Source organism: Chenopodium album, chromosome 7 (assembly GCF_948465745.1).
Source record: "Chenopodium album chromosome 7, dcCheAlbu1.1, whole genome shotgun sequence".
NCBI lineage: Eukaryota > Viridiplantae > Streptophyta > Magnoliopsida > Caryophyllales > Amaranthaceae > Chenopodium > Chenopodium album.
Genome location: NC_137840.1, coordinates 23055211 through 23064733, shown reverse-complemented (window position 1 = coordinate 23064733; position 9523 = coordinate 23055211). Strand labels below are relative to the sequence as shown.

The window sequence follows — 9523 nt, the reverse complement described above, 5'->3', positions numbered from 1 at the left end:
GGCGATTGTTCTTCATACGCTTGAGGATTTTGGTCATGATGTTGATCTTGAAAGTTCCCCATTTGGATGGAAGGGTAAGAAAAATTTTGGTTTAGAGGATAGAAAAGAGGTTCATCTTGGAGGTAGGAGTTTTCTTGCTTTAGAGGTTGTTGAAGTTGTTGAGATTGAGCTTGGGTTACAAGCTCTCCTTCCCTCAAAGTCAAAGCCTTACCTTGCTTGGGATTCAACTCTCTACAATACGATGCATCATGATCCGTCCCACCACAACAAGCACATGAGAAATCAATGGTCTGTGACGGTTTTGAACCAAAACCAACACTTGAATTCAACTTGGAAAGACCTTCGTTCAAGAGCTCAACTATGTGCTTAAGTTGACCGACTTTCTCCAACTCATAAAGATCACCTTGCTTTCCTTGGGACCTTGTTTGACCTCCCCAAGAATAGCTAGTAGCTACCTCTTCAATTGTAGCTTCAACCTGCCTTTGAGGGATCTTAATCAATTGGCCACCGGCACCCGCGTCTAGATTGGTTCTTGACATTGGCTCCAAGCCATCATAAATGAATCTCATGAGCAAATTGTGGTTGAATCCATGGTTAGGACATGCTCTAATAAAATCCTTAAACCTTTCCCATGCTTCCCCAAGAGTTTCATCCGGTTCTTGCTCAAAAGAAGCTATCTTCCTCCTCATTTTTGCGGTTTGCTCATCGAAAATGAACCTCTTGAGAAAGGCCTTCGCAACATCTTTCCATGTGGTGAGAGAGTTGGGCTTCAAAAGCTTGAGCCATTTCTTTGCTCTTCCGGTGAGAGATTGCCGAAAGAGATGCATACGAATGTAATCTTGGCTCACTTCATTTGTTTGCATCATTGCACACAACTCAAGGAATCGTTCCAAATGCTCAATGGGGACCTCACTTGCACTTCCGGAAAATTGCTCAACTTGTACCATCCTAGCATATTGTGGATGGATTGTGAAATTAGACTCGGTGGTTGGGAGAAGTATACCACTCGTGAGCTCATAGACTTCCGGATTTCCAAACTCCCTAAAAAGAAGGTTATCCTCTTGCCTTGCCATATCTCTTTTTGAATACAACAAAGCTAAGCACACGATTAGCAATGACAAGTAGGATTAAAAAAAAGCAAAATAATAAAAAGAAAGCAAATAAAATAACTCTAACAATAGCAAAAATAAATGTTAAACAAGTCGTTTCCCCGGCAACGGCGCCAAAATTTGATCGAGATTAAGTAGGTCGTTGGTCTACTACCCCTAATCAAATTAATTATATATAATGCCTAAACTTACACTAACTAGTTAGTGGCAAGTAAAGGGTCGATCCACTAAGGAAGCACACTCGTTTAACATCAATGTCAATAATGCAAGAGTTAAAAGGGGAATATTTTTGTTGGTTTTTGGATAAAAAGCACTAAGACTGCATACAAGCAAATATAAAGAAGATTAAAATCAAGAGAGAGCGACGCTAGGGGTACGGGGGTGTCAAACATGATAGGAAAAAGGGGAATGATAATAGTTGTCATAAAGAACATGCCAAAGAACAATAGATCCTACCTAAACAACCCATTCTCATGCAATAGTCTAGGCAAATCAATGAAGGAGGTCTATGCTAACTAGGATCATTCTCATGCATCCTATTAGACACAAGCAAATCAAGAGAATAAAGAAGCATAATCCATAAAACTCCATTTTAACAACTCATTCTCATGCAATCATTAAAATAGAGGTGATTTTAATCTAGTTCAAATCATTTTCATGCATTTAAACTGGAAGGCAATCAAATAAAGTGCAACAATAATCTCAAGCCATTAAAAATCATGTCTTTCATCTATTTAAGGCATGTATTCAATCCAACCATCATCATTTATCCAACATTAAACACATATTTTCCACCCCTTTGCCCTAGCCAAGAAATTAGCCTAGAAAAGGGAGGTTAAACATAATAGCAATACTAAAAATAAACTCAAGAAGCACAATACTAAGCATGATTAAGAACAATGAAAATAACAATAATAACTAGATAAACTAAAAGGATTAATGAATATAAGCAACAATAAAGCAAATAAATAAAGCTAAAAGAAGGGATTAGAGATTACTAAAGATGAACTTGATTAAAGATGAAAACTTGATTAAAGATGAAAACTTGAAAATATTGCTTGATTGAAATGAACTTAACCAAAATTGAAAACAATAAAGAAAATTGAGCAATCAACTACTTTCTCTCCCTAATATTATCTATTCTAACCCTAAGACAGAGAAGCTCTCCTAAACTAACTAAGAAAATAGCATAATAGATAATATCCTTCTAATTACCCCAAAAATGGGTATTTATACTAAGCTAGGAAAAATAGAAAAATAAAAGAAGGAAAAAAAGAGTAAAAAGGGAAATAAAGAAAGAAAATAAAAAGAAAATAAAGAAAAAAGAAAAGAAAATAAATAAATAACTAAAGAATAAAAGAAAAGGTGAAACTAAAGAAAACAAAACAAAAATCCTCAAAATGCAAACTATCAAACCCCATCTCCTTCCTCTTCGAGATTTCGGCTCCTCTTGAATCTTCATCACCATCGTTTATCAACCATTTACAACAATCATCAAGTGTAATCATCGAACATCATCTTTCATCTTCGCTCTCAGCCGTTCGATCTCATTAAATATCATGTGCGAAGCTTGTGATATGGTTCAATATGAACCCACAATTGCGCGCCCGCACAGACATCGCACAGAGGTCGCACGATAGCTTCTGCCTCGACTCTGATTTTGGACTCCAATTTGTGTGCGCCTTCTGACAAGGCTGCGCGCCCGCGGAGGTCTGGGTAGCTGCAATTGTTGCGGGTTGCTGCTGGTGTTGCTGTGAATTGGTGGTTGACGTTGTGGTGTGCGTGAGGTGTTGAGTGGCTGAAGCGATTTGTGTGGAGGAGATTATGGCAGGTTTAGGTCGAATTGATGGGTGGTTGTTGATGGTGGTTTGCTGCTGTGAGTTGCGGGGTTTAATTGGTGAGTGGTTTGGTGGTGTTGCTGGTTGCTGATTGGAGTTTCTAGTGAGTGTGAGGTGGAGATGGAAGCAGGGGAATTTGGGAGATGGAGTTGGGATGGTGGTGGCGCTGTGTGGTGTGTGGTGGTAAGGGATCTTCGTGGGTAGTGTTTTGGGAGGCGCAGCAGGTGCTGCTGTTGCTGTTGGTGTTGGTAGTGTTGCGGGGTGAAGCAACAGGGTGTTGTTGGCTGGTGGTTTGCGTGGTGGTAATTAGAGGTGTTGGGGTTTGCTTGGGTGAATTGGTTGCGGTGGCTGGAAATTGGTTTGATTGGAGGTGTGTGGTGGTTGTGATGGTGAGATGCGTGGTTGAAGCAGGGCTAGTGGTTGCTGTAAATTGCTGTTGCTGTTGGTATTGTTTGCTTGGGGAAAGCAGGGGAGGTGAGAGATGTGAAGAGGTGGAGTTGGGTTGTGGTGTAGGTTAGGTGGTTGTGTGGTGTATGATAATATGGCAACAAAAAGGGGCAGCAGCTTTGCAATTTGGCAAGGGAGTGAGGGAGTTTGACTTTGCTCGTTAGAACATGACTTTGATTATAAAATGAGTTCCGATCATGACTTTGATTATAACCAAGTCTCGACCCGAACGTTCCTACAAACAAAACCAAACATGAGGGGAAATCGGGACAAAGACTAAAATAAAATAAAATAAAATAAGAAAAATAAAGTTAAATAAAATGCTAAAACAAAATAAATAATAAAATTAAATGAAATAAAATAAAATAAAATGAAACAAACTAGAAACTAAAAGAAAATAAATAAAACGAGAGAAGCGGGAAATTATTAACTAAAACTACAAAAATAAAATAAAAACTAATAAAAAAGCAAAATTACTCAAAATAGAGAACGAATAAGGAAAATAAGAAAATAATAGAAATAAAGGATAAAAAGGGTTAAATTATTGAAAAATAAGCCGGAAAAAGACTCAATAAACACCCTAAAAGTGACATAAAAGTCACTTATCAGTTATCTCTAGACAAAGAAATTTATAACGTTAATAATCCTGCAAAGAAAGCTAAGACTACACCGTCTAATCAAACTTACTTGTGGCATTGTCGTCTTGGCCACATTAACATCAAACGCATTAAGAAGCTTCTTCAAGAAGGTATTCTTGACTCATTTGATTTAGAATCCTTTAAAAATTGCAAAGGATGTTTATTAGGCAAGATGATAAAGCAACCATTCCCCAAGTTGGGAGAAAGGGTCGGTGACTTGTTGGGACTAATACACACCGATGTATGTGGGCCAATGAGTATACCCGCAAGGAGTGGTTATCGGTATTTCATAACCTTCACGGACGACTATAGTAGATATGGTTATGTCTATCTAATGTCGCACAAATCTGAATCGTTTGATAAATTCAAGGAATTTCAGAACGAAGTTGAAAACTAACTCGGCAAGAAAATCAAAGCGCTTCGATCGGATCAAGGTGGCGAATATTTAAGCCAAGAATTCGAAGACCATCTGAAAGAACATGGAATACTTTCAGAGTTGACACCTCCGGGAACTCCTCAATGGAATGGAGTATCTGAAAGGAGGAATCGAACCCTGTTAGACACGGTCCGATCGACTGTGGGTCTTAGTGAACTTCCAATCTCTTTCTAGGGTCATGTACTTTTATCTGCGGCACTTACACTAAATCGTGCTCCGTCAAAGGCAGTGGAAAAGACTCCATATGAATTATGGACAAATAAACCTCCAAGGTTGTCTTTTCTCAAGATTTGGGGATGCGAAGCATATGTCAAGAAACTCATTTTTCACAAACTTCATCCGAAATCTGACAAGGTTTACTTTGTGGGTTATCTAAAAGAAACCAAAGGGTATTATTTCTACAACAAATCTGAGAACAAAGTGTTTGTTGCTCGTGATGGTTTCTTTTTGGAGAAGGAGCATCTCTCCAAAATGACAAGTGGGAGGAAAATCGAACTCGACGAACTTCGAGAGGACGAGCAACAAGGACAAGTTGACAATCAAAGTGCTCACGAAGCATCTGTTGAAATTGGTCAAAGTCAAAATATGCAAAGTCAAACCGACAATGCAAATGCTCAGTCCATCACCCTACGTAGGTCAACTCGGCCAAGATCTCAACCTGACAGGTATATCGATGTTGTATTAACCGAAGATCAGGACATCCTAGTAGTGGATGGAGATGAGCCGGAAACCTACAAGCAAGCTATGACGAGCCCCGACTCTGCAAAATGGCAAGAGGCCATGAAATAAAAAATGGACTCCATGTTTGAAAATCAAGTATGGGACTTAGTTGATTTACCCGTAGGTTACACACCTATCGGATGTAAATGGATTTTCAAGATGAAAACCGACAAAGATGGAAATGTATTCATTTACAAAGCAAGGCTGGTAGCAAAAGGTTACAGGTAAATTCACGGCGTTGATTATGATGAAACCTTTTCTCCAGTAGCTATGCTTAAGTCCGTTCGAATTCTTCTAGCGATTGTTGCATATTACAATTATGAAATATGGCAGATGGACGTCAAAACCGCCTTCCTCAATGGAATTTTGGAAGAAACTGTGTACATGACACATCCTGAAGGTTTTGTCGACCAGAACAATCCTAAGAAGGTATGCAAGCTTAAGAAGTCCATTTATGGATTAAAGCAAGCAAGCAGAAATTGGAATCTGCGATTTGATGAAGCCATCAGTAAGTTTGGTTTTATCAAGAATCAAGATGAGTCTTGTGTTTACAAGAAGGTCAGTGGGAGTGACATCGCCTTCCTAGTCTTATATGTCGATGACATTTTGCTCATTGGAAATAGCATTCCGTTGTTAGAATCTGTAAAGGCTTGGCTCGGGAAATGTTTTTCAATGAAAGACTTGGGAGAGGCTCAGTACATACTAGGCATCAAGATCTATAGGGATAGATCAAAGAGGATGATAGGAATGAGTCAAAGTACTTACATCGATAAGGTACTAGCTCAATTTCAACTTGAAGGAGCCAAGAGAGGGCACCTACCCATGTCACATGGCATAACCTTAAGCAAGAAGCAGTGTCCAAAGACACCTGATGAGCGAGAAAGTATGAGTCGTATTCCATTTTCTTCGCTTATTGGATCGATCATGTATGCCATGATATGTACTAGGCCGGATGTATCGTATGCCTTGAGTGCTACGAGTCGATACCAATCAAACCTAAGACAGGCGCATTGGACTACGACCAAGAATATTCTGAAGTACCTGAAAAGGAACAAGGATAAATTCCTGGTCTATGGCGGTAAAGATGAATTGGTTGTTGAGGGATATATCGACGCAAGCTTCCATACAGACAGAGACTCCAAATCACAATCCGGATACATATTCTGTCTCAATGGAGGAGCGTTTAGTTGGAAGAGTACAAAGCAAAGCACAACCGCTGATTCTACAACTGAAGCCGAGTACTTGGCAGCGTCTGAGGCAGCCAAGGAGGCAGTTTGGATTCGCAAGTTCACTGATGAACTTGGTGTTGTACCCTCCATAAAGGGTCCAATAGACCTCTATTGTGACAACAATGAAGCTATTGCTCAGGCTAGAGAGCTACGAGAACATCAGAAGCTCAAACATGTCAAGAGGCGATTTCACATGATTCGAGAATGGAAGACAGAGGGTGAAATCAGAATTTGCAAAGTAGGAACGGATGACAATGTAGTCGATCCACTTACTAAACCCTTGTCTCAAGTGAATCACAACAAACACATTGAGGAAATGGGAATCAAGAATGTCGCGAACTGCCTTTGATTTCCATATTATAGTGTTTTAATTAAATTTTGGACAATGTTAACGTAAAGCACTATGATGAACCATTCAGTTTTTGGAGTAATCAAAATTTTTCATGCAATTTAATTCACTCCATCTCTATTTAATTGTGGTTTAGAATTAAATAATGAGTCCATTCGATTTTAATAAATATTCAAAATAGGGTATCATGTCAATGGCTTGAATAAAGAAACACCTATTAAGTGAACATTGAATATTTTAATCGAAAATTATCCCTAATCAAGGTCATATTTTTTGTGGACGATTAATGACCATTAGAGATTAGTGTGTAGTATGATTTATAGCACCGTTTCTTGTGCTATGAGAATATAAATCATTTGCACATGTATTGGTTTAGAACCATACTGGATCGACTTATGAGAATACTTTAAGAGATTTAAAAATCGTCATAAGTATTTTCTCATTATTACTATCGGAACTCTTTTCCTTGACCATGAGTAGTGGGAGATCTCTTGTTTGAGTACTAGTCCGCTTTGGTATCCGCCAAACGTCTGTCGTAACTTAGGATTATAAATACAAATATCGGGTGGCTAGGTCCTCTTAGTAAGAGAAGCTACATTACAAGACTGGAAATGTCCCCCTACTAACAATAGGGAACATGTCTTGTTGTTTACAAGGCTCTCGAAGAGCGAGACTGTGAAAATGCATGGCCGTGCTCAGATGGATTTTAGAAATCATCTTCTTATTGACAGTCAAACTCGGATTTCGAGAAACATTTCTGGACGTAACAGAGATGACGAGAAATCTTACTCTGTAGTTCATGAAGAGACATGAAGAGACATAGGAAAGGGGCTATACACTAAATGCACACTTGTCCGGAAAGACAAGTGGGAGATTGAAAGGAATGGTGTCCTTCGAACAAGTATATTACTCTGATAGCGGATTCAAAATTATTAGAAAGCTAATATATTCAGTAAGGTCAAGTGATCGAAATACCTGGGTGGAGGCCGCTTCCGATCAGTAATATTAATATAATTCATATTACAGCTTAATCTTGACTGAACCCTTCGTGTCACACCCAAGCAAAATATACGAACCGACTCGACGAATTAATTCGGAAGAAATTAATTCGTCGCCCGAGTGTTAAATATTTAGACGTCGGTAATTCGAGCTTGGAGCGTCGAAACCGATCGTCCGAAGTTGAGTCAAAAATAATAAAAAGACGAGATGCGCAAAATAATAATAAATCGACCATATTCCCAAAATACCCCTAGCATCGGAATGCCCCGAGCATCCAAATGCAAGGGGAAAAATGTCCAAGCATAGGTGGCTAGCAAGCGCACCAAGCCGAGTCTAGCATGGCTGGCTAGCTCCGTGCTAGCGCACCGTGCTAGCAGCCACGCACAGCAGCAACTAGCAGCCGCGTGCACGTGGTGCGTGCACCAGCTAGCTGCCGCAAGCTAGGCGTGCTAGCAGCCACGCACAGCAGCAAGCCCGCACCAAGTGCGTGGCTTGCGCGCACAGCAGTAGCCCGCATCTTAGTGCGGGGCTGGGCTCGTGGCAAGGCCATAGGGTCGTTCACTATGGGGAAGCTTGAGGAATATGGGAGCAAGTGGGTAAGGACATGTGGCACAAGGAGAGTATTGAGTGGGGAGCATGTATGGTCCCCTAATCTCCATGTGGTTCTCACCAACCCATTTCACATGGTAATGCCACTTGTAGATTTATTATTAGTTTGGAATTTTAATTTAATTTAGCTTTAAATTAATTTGTGGAATTTCATGACCCACATTGATGGGATAGAAATTCTCACTCATACTTTCCTCTATAAATGCCAACCTTGGGATTTGGAGTAAAGTGCTTGAGTGGGAATTAGAAAGAGCATTCCATATTTTGGAAAAAACTATTGAACTCCATTAATACTTGGGTTTTGGTCGGACCTTGCTAACTCCAAGGTAGAGGACCTAAAAAGTCGTGTTCGTCCTTTGTGGGTGGATACCATTGGAGGCACGACATTTGTGCTGCTCAAGGCTTTCAAGTAAGAGCCCGTTTTGAGAGGGCGAAGCTCGCTTTAAGGGTATGATTCGTTCTTCCTTTTCTTCTGTTTATTTATGCTTTATGGTTTTATGAATTACGAGTGGTTCCTTGGGTCGAGGTTATTTCCGCGGTGAGTCGGACTCACCAAACCCCAACAGGACCTAGTCGGTGATCGTTTTTTCGAGTGGATCATCTTTGGAGGCTTCGTAATTTTGGATCTAGATTTCAAGTAAGAGCCCAAGTGATCAGGCAAAGCACGCTCCAAAGGTAATCGTTTTATCTTAATCTTGTTGTTAAGTTAATTATGTTTATGGTTTATTTATTGCTAGTGCAGTCTTGTTTTTGGGTTTGTTTCCATAGTGAGTCGGACTAACCAAACCCTAACAGCGGTATCGGAGCCTCACTCGTTTATTTTTAAAATCATAATAATTTTCAAGGTGTTATTATGGCTTAATTTTTCTGGTTTTAAGTGGCTAATTAGATTAGCTTGTTTTTATCCATTTTCACCTCGTATTAAAGCTGACTTGAGCTCCCAAACCCAATTTTCGACCCAAAAATAGCAAAAAGAACGACCAGAAATGCCCTTTTGAAGGGGTTTTTCGTTTTTACGAAAAATTTTAAGTCTTTATTACATTGAAAATTAATTGCATATTTATGGTGGTTATGTAATTGGTTCAATACATATTTTATATGCGATTTTAAACCTATTTAGGCATTATTACTTGGTGGTAATTTGTGTTT

At 39.5% G+C, this 9523-nt stretch overlaps 1 non-coding gene across 1 annotated transcript; it reads left to right on the top strand.

Moving 5' to 3' along the window:
- The first annotated feature begins 585 nt into the window (after positions 1–585).
- Positions 586–692, top strand: LOC145641410 (small nucleolar RNA R71). The gene has a single exon (XR_014115437.1). It is a non-coding gene; the product is annotated as a small nucleolar RNA R71 (small nucleolar RNA).
- Positions 693–9523: the final 8831 nt, after the last annotated feature.